The sequence below is a fragment of the Melanerpes formicivorus genome, unplaced genomic scaffold (assembly GCF_026170545.1).
Source record: "Melanerpes formicivorus ecotype bairdi unplaced genomic scaffold, bMelFor1.0.p_v2 SCAF_57, whole genome shotgun sequence".
In the NCBI taxonomy this organism is placed as follows: domain Eukaryota; kingdom Metazoa; phylum Chordata; class Aves; order Piciformes; family Picidae; genus Melanerpes; species Melanerpes formicivorus.
The window spans coordinates 1,588,592-1,610,859 of NW_027142409.1; the positions used below are offsets into that span (position 1 = coordinate 1,588,592).

Here is a 22,268-nt window from a genome sequence, read left to right on the forward strand (position 1 = left end):
TTTCTTAGGGAAGAGTCACTCTGTTTCCCTGAGAGAACACACACCTGCAAAAGTTACTCAACTTTTGTTTCAATACTGGGCTTCTCAGGAAAGCCACACTTTCCCCGAGAGAATACACGCTTTACAAATATCACCAAAACTAGGTTTCCCAAAACAGGGTACTGAGAATTCTCGGGGAGGTCACACTATAAAATCAATGTTTGTACCCCAGATAATCTTCCCCAGGAAAGCACACACATTTAAAGCAGGGTACAGAGGATTCTCGAGGAGGTCACACTATAAAGTCAACATTTGTACCCCAGATAATCTCCCCCAAGAAAGCACACATATTTAAAGCTTTTGAGAACTCCCACACAGTCTCTCTGAACATTTCGCTTCATCTTTCTCCGGCCACTTCCTTCTCAGGAGACTGAAAACACGAATCTGGACTCGGCACTCACTTCGTACTCAGAGTACGTCTCAGACACACACACACATTTCGGGATTCTCAGAAATGCAATAGTCTTGCTGTGATACTTTCACTGCACGGGAATCCTGCCGATTACGCCAAATTAATGTCTTGGTCCGGAGAGGGAAAGAGACTCAGTTCTTTTGAATATTCCCGTGTTGTGAAATTAGAGGCATAAACGAGGCCAAAATATCAACAGCTAGACTATTTATTACATAAACAAAGTGGAAATAAGAAGGGGAGAGGGAGAAAATAGAGAGGGGGGGAGAGAGAGAGAAGAGGGAAGGAATTAGAGAGTGAGAGAGAGAGGGAATAGGGAGAAGAAGGAGAAAGTAGGAAAGAGATTATATTACCAACAGTCAGAGGTGGAGAGAGAGTTTCAGAGTCCAAGATCCATTGTGTTGCCCCGTGACATTTCCAGCGTGTGGTGCCGTTTTCTTTCTTCAACTTTGACAGTGTCGCTCAGGTCTTTTTATACAGTTTTTTAGTCCTCAGGCAAGTGCCCAGGTGTTGGTTCCCAGGACATCGTCCTGGGAAATCATCCTTAGGTAAGTATCCAGGTATTGTCCCCCATGAAATCTTTCCAGGAAATCATAAGTATCCAGGTATCGTTTCCCAGGAAGTTTTTGTGTAGTTTGGGCAGTGGTCTGGATGATGGGGGGGGGCCTCCGCCTCCTCCCACTCCATCTACCTGCCCACACCCTCATTACACATCAGGAAACAGGTGGTGAGTCTATTGTGTCACCATCCTCCATTCCTGGGGGCTATCTGATAGCTGGAGATGATTTTGTCCTGAAGGCGTGATGGCTGGGTCCTTTAGGCCATTGTGGTAGGCCAGCTGCAGTCCAGTTATCCTTTGTTGGGGCACATCTTGATTCATGATGTAATCACAAGGTGATTTGCATCCAGGATTGGTAAACAGGATTCCTACCCAGCCCCACATGGTTCCCTCTCTATTTAAGTAAACAATGACATATTTATTTTGTGTTTACACACCAAGTCCCAGTACTGATACATGTATCAGAGAAACTAATTCTGTAGCAGGACTTGCAAAAGGCTGAATTAACTGCTTTCTATTTTTGACCCATAATGCAAAAAGCCTTAAATCCAACAATAAATAGTTGTTGCTTTGAGCTTCTGGAATGCAAAGGTCAATCAACATATGTATAACACTCCTAGTGCATAAATGGTACAGACTGTGTTGCTCTAACCAAGGACCTTGACCCAGGGAGATGACGATGATGATAAAGTATCTGCTACATCAGGACCAAAATAATCACAGTTGGTTAAGAAAGTGATCACTAACAAGCACTGATCATGCATTTACCATAAATTGAACTACATCTTCAGGCTTGTGTTTTGCTCATTTGAAGGCAGCCAGTCAAGTAACAACGACAATGTGATATTCCACATGGCCAGACATCATCTTCCCCCAGATTTCCTGGTACTCCAGCACGGACAAATCCAGCCCCATGTGCGTATTCTGAATTTGCCTAGGAAAGAAAGTGTGCAGAGATCAGGCATTTTGTTCAAAGCTCCAGAAAACTGGTGCAAAATTTCCCATTTCAACAGGACACCAGAGAGATGCTACCCCAACATCATTCCTACTCTGCAGCAATACCGTTTCAGCGGTAAGCTCCATCGGGAACACACATCGAGACCAGGAGCCTCGGAAAGGCACGGACTGCTGCTGTTTTTGACCTGAAGGACCTGCACAGAGTCTCTGCGCTTGGCAGGAATCGGCTTTCACCGATTCTCCATGTGTTCGGGATCGTTCGGGCTCCCCTGCGTGCCGCGGCAGTTTCAAAGCCCGCGGCAGCTCACAGCAGCTTCCGTTTCAGCCCGGGTTCTCGTTCGGATGCGCGCGCCGCCACACTTTTTTAAAAAAAAACATTCTCCAGTAGGTTCCGTGGGCAGGGCTAGCCATGGTGGTAACTCGCCACAATAACTCCTTTAAAAAGTCAGTCTCGACTCAGACTGAGGGGGAATATAAGCAGATAGGTAGGTGTCATAAGCAAGAGGTAGGTGTCCAGGCATCTAGCTGCAGACAGTGCTGGAGCCTGGCACTTGAGATGCAGGGTAGAGGGGACGGCTCCTGCTTTAGGTGTGAGCAGATCGACTGTCTGCTTAGCCTGGTGGCTGGACTGAAGGACGAGGTTGCTAGATTTAGAGATGTATGCAATTGCAGAAGGGTGACGAACCTGAGTAACCAGGCTCTGCAGGCCCCCCCAGCAGAGGCCAGTTATCCAAAAAGAAGAGGGGAATGGATGCAGGTTCCTATCAAAAGATGCAAGGTTAAACCTCCTTGCCCCCACTCACCCCCCCCCACTGCCCTTGGAAAACAAGTACGGGGCATTGGAGGTTGAGGGTGAGGTGATTCTGATCTCGGAGGGCACGCCATCTGGGGTTTTCCCTGTGGCAAAAAAGCCTAAGGTGAAACGACCTAAGGTGAAACAGCCTAAGCTTAAACAGCCTTCCCCCGGCATCAGGACTTGCTCCCTTAAAAAAAAGAGGAGGGTAATTGTTATTGGCGATTCCCTCCTGAGGGGAACAGAGGGCCCCATATGTCGGCCAGACCCTACTCTCAGGGAGGTTTGTTGCCTTCCAGGAGCCATGGTTGGAGATGTTACCAGAAGACTGCCTGGTATGGTGCAGCCCTCTGACTATTATCCCTTGACAGTTATGCAGTTAGGGAATGATGATGTTGCAACCAGAACTCCCAGGGCTATCAAAGATGACTTCAGGGCCCTGGGAGATCTGGTTGAGGGACCAGGGGCACAAATAATTTTTTTGTCTATACCCTTAGTTGCAGGTGGGAATACCATAAGGAACAGGTCAGCAGCTGAAGTCAACAAGTGGCTTAGAGGCTGGTGCAGGCAAAAGAATTTTGGGTTTTTTGATCTTGAAAAACTTTCTGCTGCACCAGGCCAGCTGGCAACAGATGGAGCACATCTGTCCCAGAGGAGGGGTAAGATCAGAGTGTACAAGAATGGCCTATCCATCAAAGGGAAAAAGATTTTGGGGAGGGAATTGGCAGGTCTCATCGACAGGGCTTTAAACTAGTTTCGAAGGGGGAAGGGGTTGAAACCAGTCCCCCCAGGATGGGGTCTGGGGGTGATAAGCCAGAGCCAGAGGTGAAACCAGCAACCCGGCTGAAGTGCATGTACACTAATGCACGAAGCATGGGCAACAAACAAGAGGAGCTGGAAGCCTTGCTGCGGCAGGAAAGTTATGATGTAGTTGCCATCACAGAGATGTGGTGGGACGACTCACATAACTGGAGTGCTGCAATTGATGGCTACAGGCTCTTCAGGAGAGACAGGCAAGGAAGAAGGGGTGGAGGGGTGGCCCTGTACATCAGGGAGGCACTAGATGCCATTGAGACGGAGATTAGGGACGATAGGGTTGAGTTCCTGTGGGTAAGAATTAGAGGGAAGGCCAACAGGGCTGACATCCTGGTTGGAGCCTGTTATAGACCACCCAACCAGGAGGAGGATGTTGATGAGTCATTCTATAGGCAGCTTAAGGCTGTCTCAAGATCGCCTGACCTTGTTCTCATGGGTGACTTCAACTTGCCTGATATCTGCTGGGATCTTAACATAGCAGAGAAGTGGCAATCTAGGAGGTTCTTAGAATGCATGGAGGACAGCTTCTTATCCCAGGTGCTGCGAGAGCCTACCAGGGGCAAGGCTATGCTTGATCTCCTCTTCACCAATAGGGAAGGGTTGGTGGGTGATGTGGTGGTTGGAGGGTGCTTAGGGGCCAGTGACCACGAGATAATTGAATTCTCATTATTTGGTCAAGCTAAGAGGGGTAGCAAGAAGACCTCCACTCTGGATTTCCGGAGGGCGGACTTCAGGCTACTCAAGGAACTAATTCAGAGGGTTCCTTGGGATAAAGCCCTTAAAAACAAAGGGGTCCAGGAGAGCTGGGCCTACTTCAAGGAAGAACTGTTGAAGGCTCAGGGACAGGCTGTGCCAATGTGCCGGAAGATGAGCCGCCGGGGCAGACGGCCAGCCTGGATGGTTAAAGAACTTTTAATGGAACTAAGGGAAAAAAAGAGGGTGTATCACCTTTGGAAGAGAGGGGAGGCAACCCGTGAAAAATTTAAGGATGTTGCTAGGTCTTGCAGGAAGAAAATTAGGGAGGCAAAAGCGCATTTGGAGCTTAGTCTGGCCACTGCTGTGAAGGACAACAAAAAGTCCTTCTATAAATACATTAATAGCAAGAGGAAGGGCAGAGACAACCTCCACTCCTTGGTGGACACGGAGGGGAACGTTGTGATAAGGGATGAGGAAAAGGCAGAGATACTTAACACCTTCTTTGCCTCAATTTTTACTAGCAGGACAGAATGTCTTCCAGACAGCTGGCCTGCAGAGCTAGCAGAAGGAGCCAGGGAGCAGCATAGTTTTCCACTGTTCCAAAATGGGGTAGTTGGTGATCTGCTCAGGCGCCTGGATCCCCACAAGTCCATGGGACCAGATGGGATCCATCCTAGGGTGCTGAGGGAGCTGTCAGAGGAGCTGACCAAGCCGCTCTCCATCATTTTTCAGCAGTCCTGGCTCACTGGAGATGTCCCAGAGGACTGGAAGCTGGCCAACGTGGTGCCCATCCACAAGAAGGGCCGGTTGGATGAGCCAGGGAATTATAGGCCTGTCAGCCTGACCTCAGTGCCAGGCAAGATCATGGAACAGGTCATCCTGAGTGCATTAACACAGCACTTAGAGGATGGCCAAGGGATCAGGCTCAGCCAACATGGATTTAGGAAGGGCAGGTCCTGCCTGACCAACCTGATCTCCTTCTATGATCAGGTGACCCGCCTGGTGGATGTGGGGAGGCCTGTGGATGTAGTTTACCTGGACCTCAGCAAGGCCTTTGACACCGTCCCCCATAGCAAACTCCTGGCCAAGCTGTCAGCCCATGGCTTGGACAGCAGCACTCTGAGCTGGGTTAGGAACTGGCTGGATGGCCGAACCCAGAGAGTGGTGGTGAATGGTGTCACATCTAGCTGGCGGCCAGTCAGTAGTCCCCCTGGGATCATTGCTGGGCCCCATCCTCTTTAACATCTTTATTGATGATCTGGATGAGGGCATTGAGTCTATCATCAGTAAATTTGCTGATGACACCAAGCTGGGGACAGGAGTTGACCTGCTAGAGGGTAGAGAGGCTTTGCAGAGAGACCTCGACAGGCTGGACAGATGGGCAGAGTCCAACGGCCTTGATCTCGACTGCAAACATCGAGGTGAGATATTCTTAGCTCGGTGGGCTCATGATTCGTCAGGACATCAAGGCAGAGATGCAACATACCAATGGGCTCGTGACAGATCCATAGACATTTCCATGGATGCTATCACACAAGTCATCCATGACTGTGACATTTGTGCTGCTATTAAGCAGGCAAAACGACTTAAGCCCTTGTGGTATGGTGACAGATGGTCCAAGTACAAGTATGGTGAAGCTTGGCAGATTGACTACATCACTCTACCACGTTCTCGTTCTGGTAAGCAATACGTGCTTACTATGGTAGAGGCAAACACTGGATGGTTGGAAACTTATCCAGTTCCACATGCAACTGCCCGCAACACCATTCTCGGTCTGGAGAGACAGATCCTGTGGAGACACGGAACTCCAGATAGGATTGAGTCAGACAACGGAACTCATTTCAAGAACAACCTTGTAAAGAACTGGGCAAAAGAGCACGGTATTGAGTGGATATTCCATATTCCCTACTATGCACCAGCTTCAGGGAAGATTGAACGCTACAACGGTTTGTTGAAGACCACTCTCAAAACCATGGGAGGTGGATCTTTGAAAAACTGGGAAAAGCATTTAGCACAAGCAACCTGGCTGGTATATAGTAGAGGTTCAGTGAGCAGAGCTGGACCTGCACATTCAGATTTGCTACGGAAAGTTGAAGGTGATAGAGTTCCTGTTGTTAGAGAAAAGAATCTGTTAGGTAAAACTGTTTGGGTATTTTCACCCTCAGGAGAGGCTAAACCTGTCCGAGGGGTGGTTTCAGCTGAAGGTCTGGGTCACACTTATTGGGTAATGCAAGAGAATGGTGAAATTCAGTGTATTCCACAAAGAAATTTAACTTTAGCTGAAAGAGGTTAATTTCGAACTGTTGTACAGCTACATCGCGTCCAAAGGAAGAATCAACGAGACATCTACGGTGCACGAACCCTGAGATCCCTGAGAGCCCTGAGTCAACTAAGAGACCCTGAGATTCCCTGTTTCCCTTTTCTTCGCTTCGTCGGTGAAGAAATGAACTGGTTTCCATTTTTCTCATTTTCTGATTTTCTTGGACTTTTGAATCATCTACATCTGAGCATAGCCGGAATGGACTATGAACTTTGCTCACGAACTGTAAATATCGTTTTGGATTGGATGGACAGTATGAACAGCCAATGAAATTGTTTAGAAGGGGTGGACTGTGGCCGGTTGACGCTGTCCCCTTTAAGAAAGGGAATATGGTGGACGGAAGTTGGTAAACGGAAAAGAATAATCTAAACTATTTCATTGGTAAAGTGGGAGGAAGCACCTTCTGAACTGGGAGTGAGCTGGGACTATCCTGGGCACTCCGGCACCCTATCTTCAGTCTTGCTTCCGCCTCTCCACAGTGCAGCAGCTTTCTGTGCTGGGCTTTCTGCCAAGGCTCTGGCCTTCAAACTGACAAACTTGATAAGGCCTGTATTAACTGCTTTTCCAATTAACACGAACTGCTTCTAACATTTTTTTTTCCTCTCTTTTCTCTCTCTTTCTATCCCACTCTGGGAAAAGGGGGGGGGGTTCAGAGGGGAGAGCGGAGGTGGGGAACCCCCTCTCTGCCGAGGGGGGTTACTCTCATTTCTGTGTTACTCTGTTGTATATCTTTGTATATATTATAGATATTGTAAATTTGTAAATATTCCCCTGCATACCCTACATTGCTTTGTAAATATAGCTCCACTGCCTTGCTAATTCAGCTTGTGAGTTTTTTTTCCTTTCCCTTCAATTTTTTTTTTCCCTTTTACTTCACAGGGGGGAGAGAAGAGGCTTCCTGGCCTTACCCTTTCCATCCCACGACATTGAGTATTGTTCCTTTATTGTTCCAGTGTTGCAGGCCTATGGTGCAGGCCTGTAGTGGAAGTATAGCACAGTAAAGTGTAGAAGAAGAAGAGACAGGAAAGGCGGAAGTGCGTAGCAAGGGAACTTCTACAATTTATATAAACTCGGAGTGCCTTGTTGGCATGGCGCCATTGGTTCCCTATGAGTGACCAAACATCTCACTATTATAGATTATTGGTCCAACTACTAACGACACGCAAGGTTTTTTGATGCAGCTGCATGTCCTGTTGTCCCAAGATAACTGTCCATGTTTATAGCTACCAGTGCCTTGTTTTAGTTACATGCTGCAGGCACAGCACTGTTTTGCTCCACTGCTAGCTGGCTCTGCACTTATGCTGAGCATGGCCTACCACCATGTCAGGCTCTAGGCTTGCACTGCCAGATTGCTCACACTGCTTGTCGCTGGCATTGCCACAAATCCCCCTTTTTGTTTTTGTGAGCAATCTGGTCATGGGAGTTGTTCTCATCCCATACAAGATGCTACTGCAAACACAGAAGCAAGCAAGGTAAAGCTAAGCTGTGTAGCAAAAGCAAAAGTTCTGTAGCATAGCACGTCTAACAGACTGATGTAACCCATACAAGGCACGAGGCTTAAGTTGAACTAGTTACAATGCTTTAACAGAGTTGGCATAATACATGGTCAAAGATAACAAACATTGTAAATAAGAACTTAGATCTTAACAGTTCCTATCTTTACATTTCACTCCTCTTACTGGCAGAGAAGACTTGATTATGCCTGAACGCATTGCACACAGAGATTGGGGCACAAATGCAATCCTTAGTACTGTCTCTTACAATCTGCTTTAGGATTATGTTGCATCTCTGTTTTCTCTAGGATGGTCCAAAATCATGAATTGTTTAATGGTAGCAAGATTTCTTTAATCTGTAAAGGTACATGTGGCCAGGCTCTAGCTTCACAGACAGAAAACTTGCAGGCAAACAGCAAGAGCAAAAAGAGCTTCACTGCTTTGCCCAATATAAAATTACACAGAATAATGTGGTTTTGCTCATCCTAGCAATTCTAATCTCTTAATGTTCACACAACAGTTAAGCAGTCACGACACTCAGTTATAAGTTAGATGCTTTCTGTTGACATCTTGGTTTATCGTGACCGTTGTTGAGGTCAGTGCTAAGCAGGTTTGCTGATTGTCATTTTCATGACAGTTGTGCCGTGTTCATGCTGTCTTGTGATGAGAGGGTTCAAATCCCTTCAGACAACAGGGATCGGTCCTGGTCGGGTTCGGCCCGTGGCTCGCACGGCAGGGCGGGACGATGGTGGCCGGTAGGCGGGCTCGAACGACGGGCAGCGGGCAAAGCTACGGGGGTCGGCCCAATCACGGCGGTTCTCAGGGCTGATGCAAACAGCCTCGGGGAGAGAATGCGGCTGCGTTAGGCGGCGGATTCTCATTTACTGAGCTTAAAGGAGCAGCGGGACTCTCGAAGTGGTCCCGGGTTCGGTGCAGTATAGGCACGAACAATGCTTTAGTCTTCCCTGAGGTTCACAGGGCTCAGAGCGGCACTCGACGGCTCCTCTCCCGCTACGGGGGGCTAGGCATACGTGGACTCGGTATTGATTAAGTCCCTTCTCCCCGGTAACTGGGCAGATCTTACCCTCGGATGTCAGTCCAGTCCTCCGGTGGCAGGGTGGGCTCTCCCAGTCGGCACGACTAGCTGTAGCAACGCTGGATTCCTCAGAAACAGCAAAGGTCCTCCCTCTGGGCTTCTTAACGATGCAGACGTTTCTAGTATGCTGATACTGAATCTTGTCCCAGCATGTGGGCAAGTTCCCCCTCCTCCACGAGGAAGACAAAAGCCAAGGCATTAGCCAGGCTTGCACGCACCCAGCGCATGCAGTGCTCGTGCTGACACCAAGTATGGGCATAATTCTAGCTTCATGCTTTCTATAGGCTGAAGCCAGTTGTTTATGAGAGTGCCCATTGGTCAAGCCCAGCCTCGAGGAATCTATAAATATCACCCCAGTTGGTAAACAAGTGGCCCCCTCATTCACTTTGTCTCTGTGCTTGCTCGAGAGAGTAACTCTCGAGCTGCAGCCTTTGCCATTGAGCTTATTGTTGTTAGCTTCTGTTATACCTGCACGCATACTAGAAGCGTCTGCATCGTTAAGAAGCCCAGAGGGAGGACCTTCGCTGTTTCTGAGGAATCCAGTGTTGCTACAGCTAGTCGTGCCGACCGGGAGAGCCCACCGTGCCACCGGAGGACTGGACCAACCCCCGAGGGTAAGATCTGCCCAGTTACCGGGGAGAAGGGACTTGATCAATACCGAGTCCACGTATGCCTAGCCCCGCCATAGCGGGAGAGGAGCCGCCGAGTGCCGCTCTGAGGAGCTGCCGAGTGCCGCTCTGAGCCCTGTGAATCTCAGGGAAGACTAAAGCATTGTTCGTGCCTATACTGCACCGAACCCAGGACCACTCTGAGAGTCCCGCTGCTCCTTTAAGCTCGGTAAATGAGAATCCGCCGCCTAACGCAGCCGCATTCTCTCCCCGAGGCTGTTTGCATCAGCCCCGAGAACCGACACCACGGGCCGACCCCGACCAGGACCGATCCTTGTTGTCTGCAGGGATTTGAATATTTTCCACGTGCTTTTCATCCACTAGCACTCAGTTCAAAGTATCCACGTCTAGCAGAGTAAGCGCTGACGCATAGAAAGATTGTAATATTGCTGTGTATAGCCAGAAGCCGCCCGTGTCCCGCCGATTCGCCATCTAGTGGCCAAGCGGCAGAACTGCACCCTTCATTATATAAATATAGTGATAGTCTGTAACTAGTTCAATTAAGTTATAATCATAACACTAAGCCACTTGTGGAATGTATTTCACGAACGTGCACTAGAACACGTATATAAGTTGGTGATTTATCCGTTATTAATAATTTGATAATTAATAAAAATAATTTTTTCATAATTCATATTTCATATTCATAAATAAGAACCCAGTGCGTGGCTGAAGAGAGAGGAGGCAGCTTGAGGAGCGCAGCTCTGGAAGTTTGGCTTTTGGCTTTACTTCCCTCACTTTTCAGGCAGTAAGGGGCTGGTGGCTCGGGACTTCCCGAAGAGAGGAGGAGGGCAGGGGGCTCGGATTGCCTACCTGCCGGAGGCAGTGACATAGCTGGGGGAGGGGTTGCCGCGGAGACCGCGTGCAAACCAAACAGAACCCAGTGCGTGGCTGAAGAGAGAGGAGGCAGCTTGAGGAGCGCAGCTCGCCTTCTTACTGACAGGGCAAAAAAAAAAAAAAAAAAAAAAGGAAAAAGAAGAAAAAACACCACAGGTGGAGAGGGTGGTTACTGCAAGATGGTCACTACTAGAGCAAAGGCTAACAGAAGGACAGTGGGCACCCAAACAGAGACCACTCACAAGCATGCAGATGTTCAGGTAGGTGGCTGCAGTGAGTGCTGGAACCTGGCACTCGATACGGAAGATGGAGGGAGCAGCTCCTGTGTCAGGTGTGAGCAGGTCAGTGATCTGATGAGCATGGTAGTCAAACTAAAAGAAGAGGTGGAAAGGCTAAAAGCTAGAAGAGATGGCGAGCAGAAAATTGACGATTCCCATAATGTAATCTCTTCTAAACCAGAACATGGGGTAACACTTAGTGGAACAGGGAGTTTGATACCTTCCCAGCAGCAAGCCTCTCAACCTCCCTGTAGTAACCCACATGAGCAGGGCCAATGGGAACAGGTCTCTGCCTGACGGAAGAAATGCAAACGAAGGAAGTCTGCTACTTTAAGCAGCACGCTGCCTCCAGTGCAGTTACAGAACAGGTATGAGGCTCTGCAGGAGGAACAGGTCATTGGTAAGGTCGAGGACTCAAGAAGGTCAGAAGCTGCACCAATGACAGGTTGCCTCAGGCCAGCCATCAAAACTTACCCAGAAAAGAAACCTCGTAGGGTCATCGTCATAGGAGACTCCCTACTGAGGGGAACAGAGGGCCCAATATGCAGACCAGACCCATTTCATAGAGCAGTCAGCTGCCTCCCTGGTGCCCAAGTAAAAGACATTGTAGATAAAATTCCCAACCTCGTGAGTCCTTCGGACTACTACCCACTGCTGGTCTTTCAGGTGGGCAGTGACGATGTAACAATGAGAGGCTCACAATCTATTAAAAAAGACTTCAGAACCTTAGGGCAACTGCTAAAGGCATCAGGGGCTCAAGTCGTGTTCTCTGCCATCCCTCTAACGTCAGCAATGGATGAGAAAACACTGAGGAAGGGCCGACAGATCAATTCATGGCTCAGGAGCTGGTACCATCGACAGGGCTTTGGGTTCCACAATCATGGATTGGTTTTCAAGGCACCAGAGCTGAAAACAACCTATGGGACACACTTGTCCCAGAGGGGGATAAGAGTCCTGGGGCAGGAATTGGCAGGGCTCATTGATAGGGCTTTAAACTAGATTTGAAGGGGGAAGGGGTTAATAATCTCTTGCTGGCTGGTGACAAACAGAGGGGCAGCTCACCAGCAGTAGAGAGAAGGAGAGCTGGTAAGGGCTCTCAACTTGCTGCCCTGAGGCAAGCCACGAATGATACACCAGGACATTCTGTGGAAACCGAGGGGAATTGGCACAAGAGGAGGACAGGGCCAGCCCAGATGAAGTGCTTCTATGCGAATGCACGCAGCTTGGGTGTGGTGGGTTAACGCCTCTTTCTGAAAACAAAAGAAGAAAGCAGGGTGGAGGGCTGGCGGGTACTTTACACTCCCTGAAGGGCGTTTCCCCCCTGGGAAAGCTGAGTCTGTTCCACTTCCCCCTCCCTGCCCAACTAGGGTATAAAAAGCAGGACATCATAGCAGTTGGATCTCCTTTTTGGCTCCTGCCTCTGCTGGATGAGAGCTACTGCAGCTGCCCTCCTGCTCCTCAGCCATGTGGCCGGACCTGATCCTTTTGCCTGCTGCCTCTGCACCTCCTCAGAGAAAGACTGGTTTTGTATTATTTTTTTTCTGTCCTACTCCCATCCATTCGTGTTCCTTGCCCTTGTGAACCTTGTTTTTCCCTGTTATTGTTATATATATATATAATTTGAAGGAAAAAAATTATTTGCCTTTCTACTTCCAAGCTGACTCCAGATTGTTGCTTAGTGGATTTGCTCCTTACCCCTTTTTTTTCCCTCCTCTCCCTGTTTGGAGGGAGGAGGTGGGAGGGGAGTGGGGAAGAGATTCTCAGCCTTTTCCCATTTAAGCTTTTAACTCTCAGCTAAGGCTCAAACCACTACATTGGGCAACAAACAGGATGAGTTAAGGGCTACTGTGCTGCTGGGATGCCACGACATAGTGGCTGTTACTGAAACTTGGTGGGATGAATCCCAGGACTGGAATGTAGGGATAGATGGGTATAAACTCTTTAGGAAGGATAGGCAGGGAAGGAGAGGAGGAGGTGTTGCCCTCTATGTCAATAGCCAGTTGGAATCAGTGGAGCTCCAACTGGGGAGGGATGATGAGCTAGTTGAGAGCGTATGGGTTAAAATTAAAGGCAGGACAGGGGAAGGAGATATTACTGTGGGGGTCTCCTACAGGCCACCTGACCAGCAGATCCAAGCAGATAAGGCCTTCCATAGGCAAATAGAAGCAGCTTCCAGGTCACAAGCCCTGATCCTCATGGGTGATTTCAACCACCTGGACATCTGCTGGAGGGACAACACAGCAAGGCACCAGCAATCCAGGATGTTCCTGGACTGCATAGAAGACAACTTCCTCCTCCAAATAGTAGAGGAACCAACAAGAAATGGTGCTATGCTGGACCTTGTTCTCACCAACAGGGAAGGGCTGGTAAACAATGTGAGGCTCAGATACGGCCTTGGCTGCAGTGACCATGAAGCAGTTGAATTTAATATCCTCAGGGCAATCAGGAGGAAGTATTCCAAGCTTACGACCCTAGACTTTAGGCGTGCAGATTTTGATCGCTTCAGGGATCTGCTAGCCAAAGTGTCGTGGGACAAAGCCCTGGAGGGAAGAGGGACCCAGGACAGCTGGTCAGTATTCAAGGACCACCTCCTCTGTGTCCAGGAGCTCTGTATACCAACAAAGAGAAAAGCAGGTAAGAATGCTAGGAGGCCTGCCTGGATGGGCAAGGAGCTACTGGACACACTATTACTTAAAAGGAAACTCTACAGGAAGTGGAGAGAAGGACAGGTAGAACAGGGGGTATATAAGGAAGCTGCCCGAGCAGCAAGAGTCCTGGTTAGGAATGCCAAAGCAGAGTTTGAATTGAATCTAGCCAGGGAGATTAAAGGGAACACTAAGAACTTCTACAGGTATATTAATGGGAAGAAGAAGACTAGGGAAGGAGTGGGCCCCCTCAGAAAGGAAAATGGTGACATGGTCACAAGTGATGAGGAAAAGGCTGAGGTACTTAATAACTTCTTTACCTCAGTCTTCACTGCAAGGGCCTCTAGCCACACTCCTGATGTTATGCAAGACAATGCCAGGGACGGGGAGGAAGAACTGCCCATGGTAAGTGAAGATCAGGTTCGTGATCACCTGAAGAACCTGAAAGTGTTCAAGTCCATGGGACCCGACGGGATACACCCACGGGTGCTGAGAGAACTGGCAGATGAGGTTGCTGAACCCCTCTCTCTGGTGAAGTCCCCACGGACTGGAAAAGGGAAACATTACCCCCATCTTCAAAAAGGGTAAGAAGGAGGAACCAGGGAACTACAGGCCAGTCAGTCTCACCTCTGTGCCTGGAAAGATCATGGAGCAGATCCTCCTGGAGTCACTACTCGCTCAAAAGAATAGTGAAGAGGTGATTGGGAACAGTCAGCATGGCTTGGCCAAGGGCAAATCCTGCCTGACCAACCCGGTGGCCTTCTATGAGCAGGTGACAAAATTAATAGATGAGGGGCAAGCAACTGATGTCGTTTACCTGGACCTGAGCAAAGCCTTCAACACTGTCCCGCACCACATCCTGGTCTCCAAACTGGTGACACATGGGTTTGATGGGTGGACCACTAGATGGATAAGGAACTGGCTTGATGGCTGCACCCAAAGAGTGGCTGTCAATGGGTCCATGTCCCAGTGGAGGCCAGTGACAAGCGGAGTCCCTCAGGGATCAGTCCTGGGACCTGTCTTGTTCAACATCTTTGTGGGTGACATGGACAGTGGCATTGAGTGCACCCTCAGCAAGTTTGCTGATGACACCAAGCTGTGTGGTGCAGCAGACACGCTGGAGGGAAGGGAGGCCATCCAGAGGGACCTTGACAGGTTGGAGAGATGGGCACAAGCCAACCTCATGAAGTTCAATAAGAGCAAGTGCAGGGTCCTGCATCTGGGTCGAGGCAATCCTAGGCACAAATACAGGCTGGGCAGTGACTGGCTGGAAAGTAGCCCTGAGGAGAGAGACTTGGGGGTGCTGGTGGACAAAGAGCTCAACATGAGCTCTCAATGTGCACTTGCAGCCTGCAAAGCCAATGAGATCCTGGGCTGCATCAGGAGAAGTGTGGCTAGCAGGTCGAGGGAGGTGACCCTCCCCCTCTACTCCACCTGGAGTACTGTGTCCAGTTCTGGAGCCCCTATTACAAGAGGGATGTGGAGGTGCTGGAACGTGTCCAGAGAAGGGCCACGAGGATGATCAGAGGGCTGGAGCACCTCTCCTATGAGGACAGACTGAAGGAGTTGGGGCTGTTCAGTCTGCAGAAGAGAAGGCTCCGAGGTGACCTAATTGTGGCCTTCCAGTATCTGAAGGGGGCCTACAGGAAGGCTGGGGAAGGACTTCTCAGGATCTCAGGTAGTGATAGGACTAGGGGGAATGGAATGAAGCTGGAGGTGGGGAGATTCAGGGTAGATGTGAGGAGGAGGTTCTTCACCATGAGAGTGGTGAGACCCTGGAATGTGTTGTCCAGGGAGGTGGTCGAGGCCCTGTCCCTGGGGGTGTTTAAGAGCAGGCTGGATGAGGCTCTGGCCAGCCTGATCTAGTGTAGGGTGTACCTGCCCATGGCAGGGGCGTTGGAACTAGATGATCCTTGTGGTCCCTTCCAACCCTGAATGAAACTATGAAACTATGAAATGTAATAACCTCTTCACCACAGAGTGGTAACGAGTTTTGCTCCTAGCTGACTTAAGGCATCTCAGCCCATTAGAGCAACTGGAAGGGTTAACACGTATGGTCTTAGAGTGATTGATTTGCCGTAGTTAAAAGCTAATTGCACTGGCTCTTTGCTAACCCAGGTTGTTTGGATACCTTTTAAACACATGACTTCAGCATTTGCCATGAGCAATGGCTAGTGACCATTCCATTTATGACTAGGTATAATGATGACATTGTCTCCAGTATCCACAATCATTGAAGATTGCACAATTTGTCCACAAGGGTGTCTGACAGTTACAATCTGTTCCAGTTTTCCCTTTTGGATTTCTAGGGCTAATAAGGTATTAGGCATATCGGTGGAACCCGAGCCTTCTTGCCCTTGGATCCTGTTAGAAGTTTTAGGCACTCGGGACTCAGATGGTATTAGGTGAGCAATTTCTGTCCCAACAGGAGTGCTAACAGGAGGGGCAATGGTATAGACCATAATTTTCATAGCCCAGTCATAATCAGAATGTATTGAACCAGGAATTATAAGGATGCCCTGTCTAGAGGTAAGACAATCTGCCAATTAACAGAGCACAGGGTCTGTGACCCAAAGGACCATGCCAATTGAACACGACAACGCTTTGTGGATTCAAAAGTGATATGCGGCTGTTGTCAGGTCCGCTGTGCACTGCCAGAGGGGGCTGCGGGGGGGACGGACGGGGGATGCGGTCCAAGCATCCTGGTTTGGTGTCGTCACGCGGGCCGTACTTGTGGTGCGGGAGCAACTTCTGCGACACTCTGGAGTAAAATGATTAGGTCTGTGACACTTTCGAGTCTGTCCAGCAGTCTGGCACTTTGATTTAATGTACTTAGGTTGCACAGAAGCACGATAATTTCCACCAAGGTTTGTTCCTTTGTGCAGTGGTCATACTGGTGGTTTCAGGATTGCGTCTATGGCCATGGCTAGATACATTGCTGTTTGTCGATGCTTCATTCGTTGTTGCATCCAGCAGTCATGAGACAGTGGCACCTGTTGATAAAATGCTGAGAACCTGTTTAGTTTTATTAGCATTTTCAAATGCCAAAATATCCAGCATTTCTACCTTCATACCGTGAGTCAGGTCTGAATTTACTAATTGATGCCATATGTAAGTTGTGGTATTGACAAAGGAACCAAGTGGCCCTGTTAGACCCTGCTGAGTAATGAGAAACACAGGATCAGAGTTATTGTCCTGGATTCTGGACCACTCTTTGATCACTAAATCCTGACTTAATTGCAAAGCCTTATCAGGAAGCTGCAATTGCTGATATGATCTGGAAAAGGTCTTGCCCCAACAAGATGGTTAGCAGTGACACCTTGTAAAGAGTCTGCTGGCTGCCGGGGCGTGGCTTCCGAGGCATTTGCAAGTGAATTGCCACTTAATTGAGAAGTTGCAAGGTCTGAGGCGGTGTGACTTTCAAGTCTCTGCTTGCTGACAGGGGCTGAAACTCAGAGAGCACTGTCTTAGGATGTAACTTTTTGTTGCAATCAGAATATCATCCATAGACTTACAGATGAGAAAGTCACAATGAGTCTATCTAAGTGGGAAGAGAATGCCAGAGAATTCTGGCATGCCTTGAGGCTACCCATTGATATTGGTGGGTGGAGTCTGCCTTAATCGATGACTCAGTAGATGCAGACTTTGTTGAATCCTCCGGGTGTGAGCAAATTGTAAAGAAAACAATCCTTCAAATGAATAAAAATCAGGTCCCAATTTGTGGGGACTGGGAGTTGGGAGGCCAGGTTGTAAGGCACCCATCTCCTCCATGATCGATTGCTCTCAGACCATGTAATAAACACCATTTGCTAACATGTGTGTGTCAAAAGGGATTAACAAATGTGTTGAAAACAACTCATTGATTACAGCAGTTGTATATCCTGACTGTAGCCCATAGGTAGCTATGGCTTGTCTAGCTTCCCTTAACATTTTCAGTCCAGAGATTACCATAGTAATTTTTAACCTTCTACAGATTCTCCATCTGTGTCTACATTTCCTACAATACCTTTCCACCAGTGCAGCGGGACAGTTCCCTGTCCCTCCCACCTGCCGATCGCCCTATCGGGCCTCGATTGGAACCTCCTTCGGAGTGCTATACTCTGCTGATAATGTCTGGAATGTAGGAGGCGGGGGGGGGCGTATAGCGCAGCTGAAACCGCTGGGGGGAAGGGGACGTTTCTACCGCCGCCATGGGGGCAGCGGCTGCTGGTGTCAGTGCTGGTATCGGCAGTGCGTCAGTCGATGCCGCTGGTACTCGTGGGGGCCATGGGGGCTCATGGGAGGCGCCGCCAGGAGAGCTGCCGGGGTGTGGGGCGCTGCTGGCGTGGGTGTCGCCGGGCTGAGGGTTGCCGGGATGAGCGCTGCTGGGAGGGGAACCACGGGAGGGGTGCAGTTGCAAGAATGCCACAATCGCGAGCATGCAAGCGCTCCATTTTTTTTTTTCTAAGAGGAGTTATAGGGCAGAGTCGGCACTGTCCAGCCTCCCAGCATCGGTCCTCTCCTCTTCTAAGTCCAAGCCGTCGCTGGCGGTATCAGAGGAAGATGCTGATGAGGGGATCGAAAACGCCGAGCCACAGGTTTCGCCGCTTTTTTATGGGTTTCTCTGCTGGGTGCAGACAGCTGTGGTGGTGTCTAATAAACACGGTGTTCTCGCCAAGATGGCGGACATGGTGTGTTCTTTGTGCAATTCTTAATGCGTAGCAGCCTCCATTTGGATTTTGCGTGCCTTATCAGTTTGATCGGGATTCGCTTCTGCCGCTATTGATGTGGCAGGAGCAGATTTTTCCGCGCAAAAGGACGGTAATAAGAGAGCCGCGATTTGTGTAGAAGGAGTAGCAGGCAAGTGAAATTGTGAGGAGGATGCTGACGGAGCGGCAGACAATGTGCAGGGAGAGAGGAGGGGGGCGGAGGGCGGGGCGTGCCTTCCGAGTCTCCCTTTTTCATCTCGGTTAGAACCAAACGCTGCAGCAGCTGAATCGGGAGTAGACTGCTCTGCTTTTTTTGATTGCAATGTCCGTGACAATCCGTCACACGGTGCTATAGCGAAAAGCTTCTTTTTTAAGTATGTAGCACCTCATCCCACAGCTGGGCTGTAATTTCGTCCCGTGCTTCGGAATTAAAAGCTTATTTGCCGTGGGGATGACTCCGGGCCCAGGCTAGTAGCCTTTTTAAGATCCCAGAATCACCAGTAATACCTCTCATGGAGAGGATAGGTGGAGGGCGTTTAGAACAGCCTCTTCTATTTCGTGGCGTGCTTCCCCTTGCCCGTCCCCGGTCGCTCACCGGGCCAAGGTGAGAATCACTTCCTTTTTGAGCATGCGCTGATAATTTTTTCAGCACCAGGGCAGTGCTATTCTGACCGGCTTTCCGTATCGCTCGGACGTACCTCTTTATGCTGAGCTGATCAGTATCGTAGTCCGAGGATCCCTTGTCCACGAGTTCAGGTGTATTCGGGCACCAGATATGGTCGACGGAGATTGGAATCAGTATGGCTGACCAATATGATCGAGTATTGTTCCTTTATTGTTCCAGTGTTGCAGGCCTATGGTGCAGGCCTGTAGTGCGAGTATAGCACAGTAAAGTGTAGAAGAAGAAGAGACAGGAAAGGCAGAAGTGCGTAGCAAGGGAACTTCTACAACTTATATAAACTCGGAGTGCCTTGTTGGCATGGCTTCATTGGTTCCCTATGAGTGACCACACATCGCACTATTATAGATTATTGGTCCAACTACTAACGACACCCAAGGTTTGTTGATGCAGCTGCATGTCCTGTTGCCCCAAGATAACTGTCCATGTTTATAGCTACCAGTGCCTTGTTTTAGTTACATGCTGCAGGCACAGCACTGTTTTGCTCCACTGCTAGCTGGCTCTGCACTTATGCTGAGCATGGCCTACCACCATGTCAGGCTCTAGGCCTGCACTGCTAGATTGCTCACACTGCTCATCACTGGCATTGCCACATTCCTGTGGATTGCAGGCATGTCTTGTGGAATTCTTGTCTCTTTATTTTCAGAGTTTAGATTCATTAACACAGGTGCCTTTTCACCTAAGGATATGTATCTTAGTATCTTAATATCAGTCAGGGTTGAAAGGGACCACAAGGATCATCTAGTTCCAACCCCCCTGCCATGGGCAGGGATACCCCATACTAGACCAGGCTGGACAGACCCTCAGCCAGCCTGGTCTTAAACACCTCCAGGGATGGGGCCTCAACCACCTCCCTGGACAACCCATTCCAGGGTTTCACCACTCTCATGGTGAAGAACCTCCTCCTCACATCCAGCCTGAATCTCCCTACCTCCAGCTTCATTCCATTCCCCCTAGTCCTACATCACTTAAATCACACTTTAAGGAGGTTTAAACAATCGAATTTCAAGTAAATATTCAAAAGACTCCTCTCATCATGTCAAAACTTGACAAGTCCTTTTGATAGTTGAGTTTTATCAAGAAAGCAACCTCTAAATATCTGAATGCAAAATGGAATAAAAAGCTTTTTAAAGACAGGATCTTGAGCATTCTTTTCAAATCAGATAAACAAGGGCACAGGCCCACCTTCATACCCAATTTTATTTGCAAGCCATGTTTAAAACATTAGGGCTATGATGTTATACTAGGTACCTAAATGCCGTTCTATTTGCTCTGATTCTGTTCTCAGTCAAGGACCTGACTTTACACTATCACACAAAATGTTCTCAGTTATACGCTGTTGGGCTTTAAACACAAAATCAATAGTGTTTATGTATAAATACATAGGTGCCTTGCTTTCCACAGCAGTCTGTCAAATCTGTTAAGTTACAGTCATTATCTGGAGTATTGTCTCTATCAGTGGCAGACAAAATACTGACTCAAAGTACACCTGCCAGTAACCTGAGTTTTTTAGAATGTACCAATAGCAGAGGAAATGCTTTTCAGATATGCAGTCACTCAAAAGCTGTGACTGCAGCTACAACTGTGAACAGTTCTGTCAGACGGTAGTCAGGAGTGACTTACTTCTAGCTGTTAACATGGTCACAGATAGAATAAATCACAATTGGCCTGGTTTTCACCTCTGATGCAGATAAAAGGAAAAATACAGTAAGCCTTTCCTCCTGAACAGCCTTATTTAGCTTACAGCATCATCCACCTACAGATGTGCTGAGATGACACAACTACACTGTAAGAGCTGGATATATCACAGTATCACACAGTATCACAGTATCACTTAGGTTGGAAAGGACCTCGAGGATCATTGAGTCCAACCTATCAACACAGACCCCATGACTAGACCATGGCACCAAGTGCCACATCCAATCTCCCCTTGAACGCCTCCAGGGTCGATGACTCAACCACCTCCCTGGGCAACCCGTTCCAATGACGAATGACTCGCTCGGTGAAGAACTTCCTCCTCACCTCGAGTCTAAACCTCCCCTGGGGCAGCTTGAGACTGTGTCCCCTTGTTCTGGTGCTGGTTGCCTGGGAGAAGAGGCCAACCCCTTCCTGGCTACAACCACCTTTCAGGTAGTTGTAGAGGGCAATCAGAGTTCAGAGTTCTGAAAATGTCATGAAGTTACTAAGCACCTTACCTAAACCACAGGTTTTTCTTTTGAAGTTGTTAAAAGTCTGAGCTAAAATGACTGTAATAGAAAGCAATTAGAGGGAAGGGAAATTGCTACATTTTTGTTTGTTTGTTTTAGGCTTTGTGATCACTTTCATTGTCATCTTTTACAATAGGTCTACCCCTATTATCTCTTCCATAACCACAGGATTATGTGGATTTTTAAATATACAAATTATTCTAAAGGAGCAGAAATCAATGGGGAGGCTGAGACTGACAGAGTGTAATAGCCAAAGTGCACACTAGTTTTTGTAACACCTTCATTTCAAAATAAGCAGCCTCCTGTGTTTTAGTTCATTTAATATTGTTACTGTTGTTATTCAAGCAGAAGCAGCGCCTACAAACCCCAAGAAAGAATATAGTTTCATTGCATTTTCCACAAGAAACAATTGCTTTTACATTAGTAGCTTTAAAAAGGAAACTAAAGCAGAAAGTTGGTTGTTTAAATCAGACGCATGGGTTTAATGCTTCTATTCTATATTTAAATCTAGCTTGAGTATCTGTAAGCTACACTTCTTCCTACAACACAGATAGTTCCAGGGAGACTTGGGCACATGGTTAACTTTCCTAACATGAATCACTCCACCTGAATACAGTGAGACCATTCATAACAGTTAACACTGTGGTTGCACAATCAGATTATGCAGGACTGACATGGGACAGAGGAATGGCAGCCCATATAAAGGTCAGCTGAACAAAACAGTTTCCACAGTTCATGGAAGAGCTGCAGTGTTTTGATTTGCTATAATATAGAGGATTTGTATTTTAATTAATCTGCTTTCTGTGCTGAAAGACCAAGATGGGAAAGAAGATAAAGTAGCCATGATAAGCAGGTAAGCAAAGTAAGGGATCTAAGTGCTGTGACCAGAGAAACTTTATTCCAGTTTCTGTGTGGTCAATAGAATGGACTCTGCACCTTCTGCACACAATCAGCAGCACCCAGCTCCAACCTCTGCCCAAAGGTAACTAAATTGTGACAACCCAGGTGTGACAGTTTTAGGCTGTGCCTTTAAGAAAAGACAAGCTACAGAATTCTCTAGCTGAAATGTTTAGGTGTAAAAAACAAAG

General features: G+C 48.2%; 1 long non-coding RNA gene across 2 annotated transcripts in view; it reads right to left on the reverse strand.

Annotated features, from left to right (window-relative positions):
• Positions 1-22,268, reverse strand: part of LOC137452686 (uncharacterized) — a 74,518-nt gene that overhangs the window by 49,961 nt on the left and 2,289 nt on the right. For both annotated transcript variants that reach the window (XR_010990140.1, XR_010990141.1), the window contains exon 2: positions 1,776-1,941. This is a non-coding gene — a long non-coding RNA (uncharacterized lncRNA). The remainder of the gene's footprint in view (positions 1-1,775; positions 1,942-22,268) is intronic.